We start from the raw sequence: 18,366 nt of genomic DNA, 5'->3' as shown, positions 1-18,366 counted from the left end.
GCTCTAAAGACACACCTCAGAGTGTTATAAAGCTCTAAAGACACACCTCAGAGTTTCCAAAGCTCTATAGACACACTTCAGAGTGTTAAAAAGCTCTAAAAACACATTGGAGTATTTTAAAGCTCTAAAGACACACCTGAGAGTGGTATAAAGCTCTAAAGACACACCTCAGAGTGTATAAAGCTCTAAAGACACACCCAGAGTATATAAAGCTCTAAAACACACCTCAGATTGGTATAAAGCTCTAAAGACTCACCTCAGAGTGTATAAAGCTCTAAAGACACACCTCATAGTGTTATAAAGCTCTAAAGACACACCTCAGAGTGTTATAAAGCTCTTAAGACACACCTCAGAGTATATAAAGCTCTAAAACACACCTGAGAGTGGTATAAAGCTCTAAAGACACACCTCAGAGTATTACGAAGCTCTAAAGACACACCTCAGGGTGCATAAAGCTCTAAAGACACACCTCAGAGTGGTAAAAAGCTCTAAACGCACACACCTCAGAGTTTACAAAGCTCTAAAGAAACACCTAAGAGTGTTATAAAGCTCTAAAGACACACCTCAGGGTGCATAAAGCTCTAAAGACACACCTCAGAGTGTATAAAGCTCTAAAGACACACCTCAGAGTGGTAAAAAGCTCTAAACACACACACCTCAGAGTTTACAAAGCTCTAAAGACACACCTGAGAGTGGTTTAAAGCTCTAAAGACACACATCAGAGTGTACAAAGCTCTAAAGACACACCTCAGACTGTTATAAAGCTCTAAAGACACACCTCAGAGTGTTATAAAGCTCTAAAGACACACCTCAGAGTTTCCAAAGCTCTATAGACACACTTCAGAGTGTTAAAAAGCTCTAAAAACACACATCGGAGTATTTTAAAGCTCTAAAGACAAACCTGAGAGTGGTATAAAGCTCTAATGACTCACCTCAGAGTGTTTTAAAGCTCTAAAGACATACCTCAGAGTGTTATGAAGCTCTAAAGACACACTTCAGAGTGCATAAAGCTCTAAAGACTCACCTCAGAGTGTATAAAGCTCAAAAGACACACCTCAGAGTGTATAAAGCTCTAAAGACTCACCTCAGAGTCTTATAAAGCTATAAAGACACACCTCAGAGTGTTATAAAGCTCTTAAGACACACCTCAGAGTGTATAAAGCTCTAAAGACACACCTTAGAGTGTATAAAGCTCTAAAGACACACCCCAGAGTGTTATAAAGCTCTAAAGACACACCTCAGAGTGTATAAAGCTCTAAAGACACACTATAGAGTGTATAGAGCTCTAAAGACACACCTCAGAGTAAATAAAGCTCTAAAACACACCTGAGAGTTGTATAAAGCTCTAAAGACACACCTCAGAGTGTTACGAAGCTCTAAAGACACACCTCAGAGTGGTAAAAAGCTCTAAAGACACACCTCAGAGCGTTATAAAGCTCTAAAGACACACCTGAGAGTGGTATAAAGCTCCAAAGACACACCTCAGAGTGTTATAAAGCTCTATAGACACACTTCAGAGTGTTAAAAAGCTCTAAAAACACACATCGGAGTATTTTAAAGCTCTAAAGACACACCTGAGAGTGGTATAAAGCTCAAAAGACACACCTCAGAGTCTTATAAAGCTCTAAAAACACATCTCAGAGTGTTATAAAGCTCTAAAGACACACCTCAGAGTGTACAAAGCTCTAAAGACACACCTCAGAGTCTTATAAAGCTATAAAGACACACCTCAGAGTGTATAAAGCTCTAAAGACACACCTTAGAGTGTATAAAGCTCTAAAGACACACCCCAGAGTATATAAAGCTCTAAAACACACCTCAGATTGGTATAAAGCTCTAAAGACTCACCTCAGAGTGTATAAAGCTCTAAAGACACACTATAGAGTGTATAAAGCTCTAAAGACACACCTCAGAGTATATAAAGCTCTAAAACACACCTGAGAGTGGTATAAAGCTCTAAAGAAACACCTCAGAGTGTTACGAAGCTCTAAAGACACACCTCAGGGTGCATAAAGCTCTAAAGACACACCTCAGAGTGGTAAAAAGCTCTAAACGCACACACCTCAGAGTTTACAAAGCTCTAAAGAAACACCTAAGAGTGTTAAAAAGCTCTAAAGACACACCTCAGAGTCTTATAAAGCTATAAAGACACACCTCAGAGTGTATAAAGCTCTAAAGACACACCTGAGAGTGGTTTAAAGCTCTAAAGACACACCTAAGAGTGTTGTAAAGCTCTAAAGACACACCTCAGAGCGGCATACAGCTCTAAAGACACACCTCAGAGTGTATAAAGCTCTAAAGACGCAACTCAGAGTGTTATAAAAGTCTAAAGACACACTTCAGAGTGCATAAAGCTCTAAAGACACACCTTTAAGTTAATAAAGCTCTAAAGACACACTTCAGAGCTGTATAAAGCTCTAAAGACGCACCTCAGAGTGTATAAAGCTCTAAAGACACACCTCAGAGTGTATAAAGCTCCAAAGACACACCTTAGAGTGTCATAAAGCTCTAAAGACACACCTCAGAGTTGTATAAAGCTCTAAAGACACACCTCAGAGTGTTATGAAGCTCTAAAGACACACCTCAGAGTGTATAAAGCTCTAAAGACTCACCTTAGAGTGTCATAAAGCTCTAAAAACACACCTCATAGTGTATAAAGCTCTAAAGACACACCTCAGAGTATATAAAGCTCTAAAGACACACTTCAGAGTGTTATAAAGCTCTAAAGACACACCTCAGAGTGTATAAAGCTCTAAAGACACACTTCAGAGTGTTATAAAGCTCTAAAGACACACTTAAGAGTGTTATAAAGCTCTAAAAACACATCTCAGAGTGTTATAAAGCTCTAAAGACACACCTCAGAGTCTTATAAAGCTATAAAGACACACCTCAGAGTTTAGAAAGCTCTAAAGACACACTTTAGAGTGTATAAAGCTCTAAATACACACATCAGAGTGTACAAAGCTCTAAAGACACACCTCAGACTGTTATAAAGCTCTAAAGACACACCTCAGAGTGTTATAAAGCTCTAAAGACACACCTCAGAGTTTCCAAAGCTCTATAGACACACTTCAGAGTGTTAAAAAGCTCTAAAAACACACATTGGAGTATTTTAAAGCTCTAAAGACACACCTGAGAGTGGTATAAAGCTCTAAAGACACACCTCAGAGTGTTCAAAAGCTCTAAAGACACACCTCAGAGTGTATAAAGCTCAAAAGACACACCTCAGAGTCTTATAAAGCTCTTAAGACACATCTCAGAGTATATAAAGCTCTAAAACACACCTCAGATTGGTATAAAGCTCTAAAGACTCACCTCAGAGTGTTATAAAGCTCTAAAGACACACCTCAGAGTGTTATAAAGCTCTTAAGACACACCTCAGAGTATATAAAGCTCTAAAACACACCTGAGAGTGGTATAAAGCTCTAAAGACACACCTCAGAGTTTACAAAGCTCTAAAGAAACACCTAAGAGTGTTATAAAGCTCTAAAGACACACCTCAGGGTGCATAAAGCTCTAAAGACACACCTCAGAGTGTATAAAGCTCTAAACGCACACACCTCAGAGTTTACAAAGCTCTTAAGAAACACCTAAGAGTGTTATAAAGCTCTAAAGACACACCTCAGGGTGCATAAAGCTCTAAAGACACACCTCAGAGTGGTAAAAAGCTCTAAACAGACACACCTCAGAGTTTACAAAGCTCTAAAGAAACACCTAAGAGTGTTATAAAGCTCTAAAGAGACACCTCAGAGTGTTATAAAGCTCTAAAGACACACCTGAGAGTGGTTTAAAGCTCTAAAGACTCACCTCAGAGTGTATAAAGCTCTAAAGACACACCTCAGAGTGTTATAAAGCTATAAAGACACACCTCAGAGTTTAGAAAGCTCTAAAGACACACTTTAGAGTGTATAAAGCTCTAAAGACACACATCAGAGTGTACAAAGCTCTAAAGACACACCTCAGACTGTTATAAAGCTCTAAAGACACACCTCAGAGTGTTATAAAGCTCTAAAGACACACCTCAGAGTTTCCAAAGCTCTATAGACACACTTCAGAGTGTTAAAAAGCTCTAAAAACACACATTGGAGTATTTTAAAGCTCTAAAGACACGCCTGAGAGTGGTATAAAGCTCTAAAGACACACCTCAGAGTGTTCAAAAGCTCTAAAGACACACCTCAGAGTGTTATGAAGCTCTAAAGACACACTTCAGAGTGCATAAAGCTCTAAAGACTCACCTCAGAGTGTATAAAGCTCAAAAGACACACCTCAGAGTCTTATAAAGCTCTTAAGACACATCTCAGGGTGTATAAAGCTCTAAAGACACACCCAGAGTATATAAAGCTCTAAAACACACCTCAGATTGGTATAAAGCTCTAAAGACTCACCTCAGATTGGTATAAAGCTCTAAAGACTCACCTCAGAGTGTATAAAGCTCTAAAGACACACCTCAGAGTGTTATAAAGCTCTTAAGACACACCTCAGAGTATATAAAGCTCTAAAACACACCTGAGAGTGGTATAAAGCTCTAAAGACACACCTCAGAGTGGTAAAAAGCTCTAAACGCACACACCTCAGAGTTTACAAAGCTCTAAAGAAACACCTAAGAGTGTTATAAAGCTCTAAAGACACACCTCAGGGTGCATAAAGCTCTAAAGACACACCTCAGAGTGGTAAAAAGCTCTAAACGCACACACCTCAGAGTTTACAAAGCTCTAAAGAAACACCTAAGAGTGTTATAAAGCTCTAAAGAGACACCTCAGAGTGTTATAAAGCTCTAAAGACACACCTGAGAGTGGTTTAAAGCTCTAAAGACTCACCTCAGAGTGTATAAAGCTCTAAAGACACACCTCAGAGTGTTATAAAGCTCTAAAGATACACCTCAGAGTGTTATAAAGTTATAAAGACACACCTCAGAGTTTAGAAAGCTCTAAAGACACACTTTAGAGTGTATAAAGCTCTAAAGACACACATCAGAGTGTACAAAGCTCTAAAGACACACCTCAGACTGTTATAAAGCTCTAAAGACACACCTCAGAGTGTTATAAAGCTCTAAAGACACACCTCAGAGTTTCCAAAGCTCTATAGACACACTTCAGAGTGTTAAAAAGCTCTAAAAACACACATCAGAGTATTTTAAAGCTCTAAAGACAAACCTGAGAGTGGTATAAAGCTCTGAAGACACACCTCAGAGTGTTCTAAAGCTCTAAAGACACACCTCAGAGTGTTATGAAGCTCTAAAGACACACTTCAGAGTCTTATAAAGCTCTAAAAACACATCTCAGAGTGTTATAAAGCTCTAAAGACACACCTCAGAGTGTATAAAGCTCTAAAGACTCACCTCAGAGTGTATAAAGCTCTAAAGACACACCTCAGAGTCTTATAAAGCTATAAAGACACACCTCAGAGTCTTATAAAGCTCTTAAGACACACCTCAGAGTTTTATAAAGCTCTAAACACACCCCTCAGAGTGTTATAAAGCTCTAAAGATACACCTCAGAGTGGTAAAAAGCTCTAAACGCACACACCTCAGAGTTTACAAAGCTCTAAAGAAACACCTAAGAGTGTTATAAAGCTCTAAAGAGACACCTCAGAGTGTTATAAAGCTCTAAAGACACACCTGAGAGTGGTTTAAAGCTCTAAAGACACACTTCAGAGTGTTATAAAGCTCTAAAGACACACCTCAGAGTCTTATAGAGCTCTAAAGACACACCTCAGAGGGTTATGAAGCTCTAAAGACACACCTCAGAGTGTATAAAGCTCTAAAGACTCACCTCAGAGTGTTATAAAGCTCTAAAGACACACCTCAGAGTGTTATAAAGCTCTAAAGACACACCTTAGAGTTGCCAAAGCTCTAAAGACACACTTCAGAGTGTTAAAATGCTCTAAAAACACACCTCAGAGTATTTTAAACCTCTAAAGACACACCTCAGAGTGGTAAAAAGCTCTAAACACACACATCAGAGTTTACAAAGCTCTAAAGAAACACCTATGAGTGTTATAAAGCTCTAAAGAGACACCTCAGAGTGTTATAAAGCTCTAAAGACACACCTGAGAGTGGTTTAAAGCTCTAAAGACACACTTCAGAGTGTTATAAAGCTCTAAAGACTCATCTCAGAGTGTATAAAGCTCTAAAGACACACCTCAGAGTGTTATAAAGCTCTAAAGACACACCTCAGAGTGTTATAAAGCTCTAAAGACACACCTCAGAGGGTTATGAAGCTCTAAAGACACACCTCAGAATCTTATAAAGCTCTAAAAACACATTTCAGAGTGTTATAAAGCTCTAAAGACACACCTCAGAGTGTATAAAGCTCTAAAGACACACCTCAGATTTTTTTAAAGCTCTAAAGACACACCTCAGAGTGTATAAAGCTCTAAAGACACACCTCAGAGTGTATAAGGCTCTAAAGACACACATCAGAGTGTACAAAGCTCTAAAGACACACCTCAGACTGTTATAAAGCTCTAAAGACACACCTCAGAGTGTTATAAAGCTCTAAAGACACACCTCAGAGTTTCCAAAGCTCTATAGACACACTTCAGAGTGTTAAAAAGCTCTAAAAACACACATCGGAGTATTTTAAAGCTCTAAAGACAAACCTGAGAGTGGTATAAAGCTCTGAAGACACACCTCAGAGTGTTCTAAAGCTCTAAAGACACACCTCAGAGTGTTATGAAGCTCTAAAGACACAATTCAGAGTCTTATAAAGCTCTAAAAACACATCTCAGAGTGTTATAAAGCTCTAAAGACACACCTCAGAGTGTATAAAGCTCTAAAGACTCACCTCAGAGTGTATAAAGCTCTAAAGACACACCTCAGAGTCTTATAAAGCTATAAAGACACACCTCAGAGTCTTATAAAGCTCTTAAGACACACCTCAGAGTTTTATAAAGCTCTAAACACACCCCTCAGAGTGTTATAAAGCTCTAAAGATACACCTCAGAGTGGTAAAAAGCTCTAAACGCACACACCTCAGAGTTTACAAAGCTCTAAAGACTCACCTCAGAGTGTTATAAAGCTCTAAAGACACACCTCAGAGTGTTATAAAGCTCTAAAGACACACCTTAGAGTTGCCAAAGCTCTAAAGACACACTTCAGAGTGTTAAAATGCTCTAAAGACACACCTTAGAGTTGCCAAAGCTCTAAAGACACACTTCAGAGTGTTAAAATGCTCTAAAAACACACCTCAGAGTATTTTAAAGCTCTAAAGACACACCTCAGAGTGGTAAAAAGCTCTAAACACACACATCAGAGTTTACAAAGCTCTAAAGAAACACCTATGAGTGTTATAAAGCTCTAAAGAGACACCTCAGAGTGTTATAAAGCTCTAAAGACACACCTGAGAGTGGTTTAAAGCTCTAAAGACACACTTCAGAGTGTTATAAAGCTCTAAAGACTCATCTCAGAGTGTATAAAGCTCTAAAGACACACCTCAGAGTGTTATAAAGCTCTAAAGACACACCTCAGAGTGTTATAAAGCTCTAAAGACACACCTCAGAGGGTTATGAAGCTCTAAAGACACACCTCAGAATCTTATAAAGCTCTAAAAACACATTTCAGAGTGTTATAAAGCTCTAAAGACACACCTCAGATTTTTTTAAAGCTCTAAAGACACACCTCAGAGTGTATAAAGCTCTAAAGACACACCTCAGAGTGTTATAAAGCTCTAAAGACACACCTCAGAGTGTTATAAAGCTCTTAAGACACACCTTAGAATGTATAAAGCTCTAAAGACACACCTTAGAGTGTATAAAGCTCTAAAGACACACCTCAGAGTGTTATAAAGCTCTAAAGACACACCTCAGAGCGTTATAAAGCTCTAAAGACACACCTCAGAGTGTTATAAAGCTATAAAGACACACCTCAGAGTGTACAAAGCTCTAAAGACACACCTCAGAGTGTTGTAAAGCTCTAAAGACACACCTCAGAGTATATAAAGCTCTAAAACACACCTGAGAGTGGTATAAAGCTCCAAAGACACACTTCAGAGTGTTAAAAAGCTCTAAAAACACACATCGGAGTATTTTAAAGCTCTAAAGACACACCTGAGAGTGGTATAAAGCTCTAAAGACACACCTCAGAGTGTTATAAAGCTCTATAGACACACTTCAGAGTGTTAAAAAGCTCTAAAAACACACATCGGAGTATTTTAAAGCTCTAAAGACACACCTGAGAGTGGTTTAAAGCTCTAAAGACACACTTCAGAGTGTTATAAAGCTCTAAAGACTCATCTCAGAGTGTATAAAGCTCTAAAGACACACCTCAGAGTGTTATAAAGCTCTAAAGACACACCTCAGAGGGTTATGAAGCTCTAAAGACACACCTCAGAGTGTTATAAAGCTCTAAAGACACACCTCAGAGTGTTATAAAGCTCTAAAGACACACCTCAGAGGGTTATGAAGCTCTAAAGACACACCTCAGAATCTTATAAAGCTCTAAAAACACATTTCAGAGTGTTATAAAGCTCTAAAGACACACCTCAGAGTGTATAAAGCTCTAAAGACACACCTCAGATTTTTTTAAAGCTCTAAAGACACACCTCAGAGTCTTATAAAGCTCTTAAGACACACCTCAGAGTTTTATAAAGCTCTAAACACACCCCTCAGAGTGTTATAAAGCTCTAAAGATACACCTCAGAGTGGTAAAAAGCTCTAAACGCACACACCTCAGAGTGTATAAAGCTCTAAAGAAACACCTAAGAGTGTTATAAAGCTCTAAAGAGACACCTCAGAGTGTTATAAAGCTCTAAAGACACACCTGAGAGTGGTTTAAAGCTCTAAAGACACACTTCAGAGTGTTATAAAGCTCTAAAGACACACCTCAGAGTCTTATAGAGCTCTAAAGACACACCTCAGAGGGTTATGAAGCTCTAAAGACACACCTCAGAGTGTATAAAGCTCTAAAGACTCACCTCAGAGTGTTATAAAGCTCTAAAGACACACCTCAGAGTGTTATAAAGCTCTAAAGACACACCTTAGAGTTGCCAAAGCTCTAAAGACACACTTCAGAGTGTTAAAATGCTCTAAAAACACACCTCAGAGTATTTTAAAGCTCTAAAGACACACCTCAGAGTTGTAAAAAGCTCTAAACACACACATCAGAGTTTACAAAGCTCTAAAGAAACACCTATGAGTGTTATAAAGCTCTAAAGAGACACCTCAGAGTGTTATAAAGCTCTAAAGACACACCTGAGAGTGTACAAAGCTCTAAAGACACACCTCAGAGTGTTGTAAAGCTCTAAAGACACACCTCAGAGTGTTATAAAGCTCTTAAGACACACCTCAGAGTATATAAAGCTCTAAAACACACCTGAGAGTGGTATAAAGCTCCAAAGACACACTTCAGAGTGTTAAAAAGCTCTAAAAACACACATCGGAGTATTTTAAAGCTCTAAAGACACACCTGAGAGTGGTATAAAGCTCTAAAGACACACCTTAGAGTGTTCTAAAGCTCTAAAGACACACCTCAGAGTGTTATAAAGCTCTATAGACACACTTCAGAGTGTTAAAAAGCTCTAAAAACACACATCAGAGTATTTTAAAGCTCTAAAGACACACCTGAGAGTGGTTTAAAGCTCTAAAGACACACTTCAGAGTGTTATAAAGCTCTAAAGACTCATCTCAGAGTGTATAAAGCTCTAAAGACACACCTCAGAGTGTTATAAAGCTCTAAAGACACACCTCAGAGGGTTATGAAGCTCTAAAGACACACCTCAGAGTGTTATAAAGCTCTAAAGACACACCTCAGAGGGTTATGAAGCTCTAAAGACACACCTCAGAATCTTATAAAGCTCTAAAAACACATTTCAGAGTGTTATAAAGCTCTAAAGACACACCTCAGAGTGTATAAAGCTCTAAAGACACACCTCAGATTTTTTTAAAGCTCTAAAGACACACCTCAGAGTCTTATAAAGCTCTTAAGACACACCTCAGAGTTTTATAAAGCTCTAAACACACCCCTCAGAGTGTTATAAAGCTCTAAAGACACACCTCAGAGTGTATAAAGCTCTAAAGACACACCTCAGATTTTTTTAAAGCTCTAAAGACACACCTCAGACTCTTATAAAGCTCTTAAGACACACCTCAGAGTTTTATAAAGCTCTAAACACACCCCTCAGAGTGTTATAAAGCTCTAAAGACACACCTCAGAGTGTATAAAGCTCTAAAGAAACACCTAAGAGTGTTATAAAGCTCTAAAGAGACACCTCAGAGTGTTATAAAGCTCTAAAGACACACCTGAGAGTGGTTTAAAGCTCTAAAGACACACTTCAGAGTGTTATAAAGCTCTAAAGACACACCTCAGAGTCTTATAGAGCTCTAAAGACACACCTCAGAGGGTTATGAAGCTCTAAAGACACACCTCAGAGTGTATAAAGCTCTAAAGACTCACCTCAGAGTGTTATAAAGCTCTAAAGACACACCTCAGAGTTTTATAAAGCTCTAAAGACACACCTTAGAGTTGCCAAAGCTCTAAAGACACACTTCAGAGTGTTAAAATGCTCTAAAAACACACCTCAGAGTATTTTAAAGCTCTAAAGACACACCTCAGAGTGGTAAAAAGCTCTAAACACACACATCAGAGTTTACAAAGCTCTAAAGAAACACCTATGAGTGTTATAAAGCTCTAAAGAGACACCTCAGAGTGTTATAAAGCTCTAAAGACACACCTGAGAGTGGTTTAAAGCTCTAAAGACACACTTCAGAGTGTTATAAAGCTCTAAAGACTCATCTCAGAGTGTATAAAGCTCTAAAGACACACCTCAGAGTGTTATAAAGCTCTAAAGACACACCTCAGAGTGTTATAAAGCTCTAAAGACACACCTCAGAGGGTTATGAAGCTCTAAAGACACACCTCAGAATCTTATAAAGCTCTAAAAACACATTTCAGAGTGTTATAAAGCTCTAAAGACACACCTCAGAGTGTATAAAGCTCTAAAGACACACCTCAGATTTTTTTAAAGCTCTAAAGACACACCTCAGAGTGTATAAAGCTCTAAAGACACACCTCAGAGTGTATAAGGCTCTAAAGACACACCTCAGAGTGTTATAAAGCTCTAAAGACACACCTCAGAGTGTTATAAAGCTCTTAAGACACACCTTAGAACGTATAAAGCTCTAAAGACACACCTTAGAGTGTATAAAGCTCTAAAGACACACCTCAGAGTGTTATAAAGCTCTAAAGACACACCTCAGAGCGTTATAAAGCTCTAAAGACACACCTCAGAGTGTTATAAAGCTATAAAGACACACCTCAGAGTGTACAAAGCTCTAAAGACACACCTCAGAGTGTTGTAAAGCTCTAAAGACACACCTCAGAGTGTTATAAAGCTCTTAAGACACACCTCAGAGTATATAAAGCTCTAAAGACACACCTGAGAGTGGTATAAAGCTCCAAAGACACACTTCAGAGTGTTAAAAAGCTCTAAAAACACACATCAGAGTATTTTAAAGCTCTAAAGACACACCTGAGAGTGGTATAAAGCTCTAAAGACACACCTTAGAGTGTTCTAAAGCTCTAAAGACACACCTCAGAGTGTTATAAAGCTCTATAGACACACTTCAGAGTGTTAAAAAGCTCTAAAAACACACATCGGAGTATTTTAAAGCTCTAAAGACACACCTGAGAGTGGTATAAAGCTCTAAAGACACACCTTAGAGTGTTCTAAAGCTCTAAAGACACACCTCAGAGTGTTATGAAGCTCTAAAGACACACATCAGAGTGCATAAAGCTCTAAAGACTCACCTCAGAGTGTATAAAGCTCTAAAGACACACCTCAGAGTCTTATAAAGCTATAAAGACACACCTCAGAGTGTATAAAGCTCTAAAGACACACCTTAGAGTGTATAAAGCTCTAAAGACACACCTCAGAGTGTTATAAAGCTCTTAAGACACACCTCAGAGTGTATAAAGCTCTAAAGACACACCTTAGAGTGTATAAAGCTCTAAAGACACACCCCAGAGTATATAAAGCTCTAAAACACACCTCAGAGTGGTGTAAAGCTCTAAAGACACACCTCATAGTGTTATAAAGCTCTAAAGACACACCTCAGAGTGTATAAAGCTCTAAAGACACACTTTAGAGTGTATAAAGCTCTAAAGACACACCTCAGAGTATATAAAGCTCTAAAACACACCTGAGAGTGGTGTAAAGCTCTAAAGACACACCTCAGAGTGTTACGAAGCTCTAAAGACACACCTCAGGGTGCATAAAGCTCTAAAGACACACCTCAGAGTGGTAAAAAGCTCTAAACGCACACACCTCAGAGTTTACAAAGCTCTAAAGAAACACCTAAGAGTGTTATAAAGCTCTAAAGACACACCTCAGGGTGGATAAAGCTCTAAAGACACACCTCAGAGTGTTATAAAGCTCTAAAGACACACCTCAGAGTGGTAAAAAGCTCTAAACGCACATACCTCAGAGTTTACAAAGCTCTAAAGAAACACCTAAGAGTGTTATAAAGCTCTAAAGAGACACCTCAGAGTGTTATAAAGCTCTAAAGACACACCTGAGAGTGGTTTAAAGCTCTAAAGACTCACCTCAGAGTGTATAAAGCTCTAAAGACACACCTCAGAGTGTTATAAAGCTATAAAGACACACCTCAGAGTTTAGAAAGCTCTAAAGACACACCTCAGAGTTTCCAAAGCTCTATAGACACACTTCAGAGTGTTAAAAAGCTCTAAAAACACATCGGAGTATTTTAAAGCTCTAAAGACACACCTGAGAGTGGTATAAAGCTCTAAAGACACACCTCAGAGTGTATAAAGCTCTAAAGACACACCCAGAGTATATAAAGCTCTAAAACACACCTCAGATTGGTATAAAGCTCTAAAGACTCACCTCAGAGTGTATAAAGCTCTAAAGACACACCTCATAGTGTTATAAAGCTCTAAAGACACACCTCAGAGTGTTATAAAGCTCTTAAGACACACCTCAGAGTATAAAAAGCTCTAAAACACACCTGAGAGTGGTTTAAAGCTCTAAAGACTCACCTCAGAGTGTATAAAGCTCTAAAGACACACCTCAGAGTGTTATAAAGCTATAAAGACACACCTCAGAGTTTAGAAAGCTCTAAAGACACACTTTAGAGTGTATAAAGCTCTAAAGACACACATCAGAGTGTACAAAGCTCTAAAGACACACCTCAGACTGTTATAAAGCTCTAAAGACACACCTCAGAGTGTTATAAAGCTCTAAAGACACACCTCAGAGTTTCCAAAGCTCTATAGACACACTTCAGAGTGTTAAAAAGCTCTAAAAACACACATCGGAGTATTTTAAAGCTCTAAAGACAAACCTGAGAGTGGTATAAAGCTCTAATGACTCACCTCAGAGTGTTTTAAAGCTCTAAAGACATACCTCAGAGTGTTATGAAGCTCTAAAGACACACCTCAGAGTCTTATAAAGCTCTAAAAACACATCTCAGAGTGTATAAAGCTCAAAAGACACACCTCAGAGTCTTATAAAGCTCTAAAAACACATCTCAGAGTGTATAAAGCTCTAAAGACACACCTCAGAGTGTATTAACCTCTAAAGACACACCTCAGAGTCTTATAAAGCTATAAAGACACACCTGAGAGTGGTTTAAAGCTCTAAAGACACACTTCAGAGTGTTATAAAGCTCTAAAGACTCATCTCAGAGTGTATAAAGCTCTAAAGACACACCTCAGAGTGTTATAAAGCTCTAAAGACACACCTCAGAGTGTTATAAAGCTCTAAAGACACACCTCAGAGGGTTATGAAGCTCTAAAGACACACCTCAGAATCTTATAAAGCTCTAAAAACACATTTCAGAGTGTTATAAAGCTCTAAAGACACACCTCAGAGTGTATAAAGCTCTAAAGACACACCTCAGATTTTTTTAAAGCTCTAAAGACACACCTCAGAGTGTATAAAGCTCTAAAGACACACCTCAGAGTGTATAAGGCTCTAAAGACACACCTCAGAGTGTTATAAAGCTCTAAAGACACACCTCAGAGTGTTATAAAGCTCTTAAGACACACCTTAGAACGTATAAAGCTCTAAAGACACACCTTAGAGTGTATAAAGCTCTAAAGACACACCTCAGAGTGTTATAAAGCTCTAAAGACACACCTCAGAGCGTTATAAAGCTCTAAAGACACACCTCAGAGTGTTATAAAGCTATAAAGACACACCTCAGAGTGTACAAAGCTCTAAAGACACACCTCAGAGTGTACTAAAGCTCTAAAGACACACCTCAGAGTGTTATAAAGCTCTTAAGACACACCTCAGAGTATATAAAGCTCTAAAGACACACCTGAGAGTGGTATAAAGCTCCAAAGACACACTTCAGAGTGTTAAAAAGCTCTAAAAACACACATCGGAGTATTTTAAAGCTCTAAAGACACACCTGAGAGTGGTATAAAGCTCTAAAGACACACCTTAGAGTGTTCTAAAGCTCTAAAGACACACCTCAGAGTGTTATAAAGCTCTATAGACACACTTCAGAGTGTTAAAAAGCTCTAAAAACACACATCGGAGTATTTTAAAGCTCTAAAGACACACCTGAGAGTGGTATAAAGCTCTAAAGACACACCTTAGAGTGTTCTAAAGCTCTAAAGACACACCTCAGAGTGTTATGAAGCTCTAAAGACACACATCAGAGTGCATAAAGCTCTAAAGACTCACCTCAGAGTGTATAAAGCTCTAAAGACACACCTCAGAGTCTTATAAAGCTATAAAGACACACCTCAGAGTGTATAAAGCTCTAAAGACACACCTTAGAGTGTATAAAGCTCTAAAGACACACCTCAGAGTGTTATAAAGCTCTTAAGACACACCTCAGAGTGTATAAAGCTCTAAAGACACACCTTAGAGTGTATAAAGCTCTAAAGACACACCCCAGAGTATATAAAGCTCTAAAACACACCTCAGAGTGGTGTAAAGCTCTAAAGACACACCTCATAGTGTTATAAAGCTCTAAAGACACACCTCAGAGTGTATAAAGCTCTAAAGACACACTTTAGAGTGTATAAAGCTCTAAAGACACACCTCAGAGTATATAAAGCTCTAAAACACACCTGAGAGTGGTGTAAAGCTCTAAAGACACACCTCAGAGTGTTACGAAGCTCTAAAGACACACCTCAGGGTGCATAAAGCTCTAAAGACACACCTCAGAGTGGTAAAAAGCTCTAAACGCACACACCTCAGAGTTTACAAAGCTCTAAAGAAACACCTAAGAGTGTTATAAAGCTCTAAAGACACACCTCAGGGTGCATAAAGCTCTAAAGACACACCTCAGAGTGTTATAAAGCTCTAAAGACACACCTCAGAGTGGTAAAAAGCTCTAAACGCACATACCTCAGAGTTTACAAAGCTCTAAAGAAACACCTAAGAGTGTTATAAAGCTCTAAAGAGACACCTCAGAGTGTTATAAAGCTCTAAAGACACACCTGAGAGTGGTTTAAAGCTCTAAAGACTCACCTCAGAGTGTATAAAGCTCTAAAGACACACCTCAGAGTGTTATAAAGCTATAAAGACACACCTCAGAGTTTAGAAAGCTCTAAAGACACACCTCAGAGTTTCCAAAGCTCTATAGACACACTTCAGAGTGTTAAAAAGCTCTAAAAACACATCGGAGTATTTTAAAGCTCTAAAGACACACCTGAGAGTGGTATAAAGCTCTAAAGACACACCTCAGAGTGTATAAAGCTCTAAAGACACACCCAGAGTATATAAAGCTCTAAAACACACCTCAGATTGGTATAAAGCTCTAAAGACTCACCTCAGAGTGTATAAAGCTCTAAAGACACACCTCATAGTGTTATAAAGCTCTAAAGACACACCTCAGAGTGTTATAAAGCTCTTAAGACACACCTCAGAGTATAAAAAGCTCTAAAACACACCTGAGAGTGGTTTAAAGCTCTAAAGACTCACCTCAGAGTGTATAAAGCTCTAAAGACACACCTCAGAGTGTTATAAAGCTATAAAGACACACCTCAGAGTTTAGAAAGCTCTAAAGACACACTTTAGAGTGTATAAAGCTCTAAAGACACACATCAGAGTGTACAAAGCTCTAAAGACACACCTCAGACTGTTATAAAGCTCTAAAGACACACCTCAGAGTGTTATAAAGCTCTAAAGACACACCTCAGAGTTTCCAAAGCTCTATAGACACACTTCAGAGTGTTAAAAAGCTCTAAAAACACACATCGGAGTATTTTAAAGCTCTAAAGACAAACCTGAGAGTGGTATAAAGCTCTAATGACTCACCTCAGAGTGTTTTAAAGCTCTAAAGACATACCTCAGAGTGTTATGAAGCTCTAAAGACACACTTCAGAGTGCATAAAGCTCTAAAGACTCACCTCAGAGTGTATAAAGCTCAAAAGACACACCTCAGAGTCTTATAAAGCTCTAAAAACACATCTCAGAGTGTATAAAGCTCTAAAGACACACCTCAGAGTGTATAAACCTCTAAAGACACACCTCAGAGTCTTATAAAGCTATAAAGACACACCTCAGAGTGTTATAAAGCTCTTAAGACACACCTCAGAGTGTATAAAGCTCTAAAGACACACCTTAGAGTGTATAAAGCTCTAAAGACACACCCCAGAGTGTTATAAAGCTCTAAAGACACACCTCAGAGTGTATAGAGCTCTAAAGACACACCTCAGAGTAAATAAAGCTCTAAAACACACCTGAGAGTTGTATAAAGCTCTAAAGACACACCTCAGAGTGTTACGAAGCTCTAAAGACACACCTCAGAGTGGTAAAAAGCTCTAAAGACACACCTCAGAGCGTTATAAAGCTCTAAAGACACACCTCAGAGTGTTATAAAGCTCTAAAGACACACCTCAGAGTGTACAAAGCTCTAAAGACACACCTCAGAGTGTTGTAAAGCTCTAAAGACACACCTGAGAGTGGTATAAAGCTCCAAAGACACACCTCAGAGTGTTATAAAGCTCTATAGACACACTTCAGAGTGTTAAAAAGCTCTAAAAACACACATCGGAGTATTTTAAAGCTCTAAAGACACACCTGAGAGTGGTATAAAGCTCAAAAGACACACCTCAGAGTCTTATAAAGCTCTAAAAACACATCTCAGAGTGTTATAAAGCTCTAAAGACACACCTCAGAGTGTATAAAGCTCTAAACACACACATCAGAGTTTACAAAGCTCTAAAGAAACACCTATGAGTGTTATAAAGCTCTAAAGAGACACCTCAGAGTGTTATAAAGCTCTAAAGACACACCTGAGAGTGTACAAAGCTCTAAAGACACACCTCAGAGTGTTGTAAAGCTCTAAAGACACACCTCAGAGTGTTATAAAGCTCTTAAGACACACCTCAGAGTATATAAAGCTCTAAAACACACCTGAGAGTGGTATAAAGCTCCAAAGACACACTTCAGAGTGTTAAAAAGCTCTAAAAACACACATCGGAGTATTTTAAAGCTCTAAAGACACACCTGAGAGTGGTATAAAGCTCTAAAGACACACCTTAGAGTGTTCTAAAGCTCTAAAGACACACCTCAGAGTGTTATAAAGCTCTATAGACACACTTCAGAGTGTTAAAAAGCTCTAAAAACACACATCGGAGTATTTTAAAGCTCTAAAGACACACCTGAGAGTGGTTTAAAGCTCTAAAGACACACTTCAGAGTGTTATAAAGCTCTAAAGACACACCTCAGAGGGTTATGAAGCTCTAAAGACACACCTCAGAGTGTTATAAAGCTCTAAAGACACACCTCAGAGGGTTATGAAGCTCTAAAGACACACCTCAGAATCTTATAAAGCTCTAAAAACACATTTCAGAGTGTTATAAAGCTCTAAAGACACACCTCAGAGTGTATAAAGCTCTAAAGACACACCTCAGATTTTTTTAAAGCTCTAAAGACACACCTCAGAGTCTTATAAAGCTCTTAAGACACACCTCAGAGTTTTATAAAGCTCTAAACACACCCCTCAGAGTGTTATAAAGCTCTAAAGATACACCTCAGAGTGGTAAAAAGCTCTAAACGCACACACCTCAGAGTGTATAAAGCTCTAAAGAAACACCTAAGAGTGTTATAAAGCTCTAAAGAGACACCTCAGAGTGTTATAAAGCTCTAAAGACAAACCTGAGAGTGGTTTAAAGCTCTAAAGACACACTTCAGAGTGTTATAAAGCTCTAAAGACACACCTCAGAGTCTTATAGAGCTCTAAAGACACACCTCAGAGGGTTATGAAGCTCTAAAGACACACCTTAGAGTGTTCTAAAGCTCTAAAGACACACCTCAGAGTGTTATAAAGCTCTATAGACACACTTCAGAGTGTTAAAAAGCTCTAAAAACACACATCGGAGTATTTTAAAGCTCTAAAGACACACCTGAGAGTGGTTTAAAGCTCTAAAGACACACTTCAGAGTGT

This window comes from Eucyclogobius newberryi, unplaced genomic scaffold (assembly GCF_026437365.1).
Source record: "Eucyclogobius newberryi isolate DKJ021-1_F unplaced genomic scaffold, fEucNew1.0.hap1 SCAF_30, whole genome shotgun sequence".
Taxonomy (NCBI): domain Eukaryota; kingdom Metazoa; phylum Chordata; class Actinopteri; order Gobiiformes; family Gobiidae; genus Eucyclogobius; species Eucyclogobius newberryi.
This window is presented reverse-complemented; position numbering follows the sequence as displayed.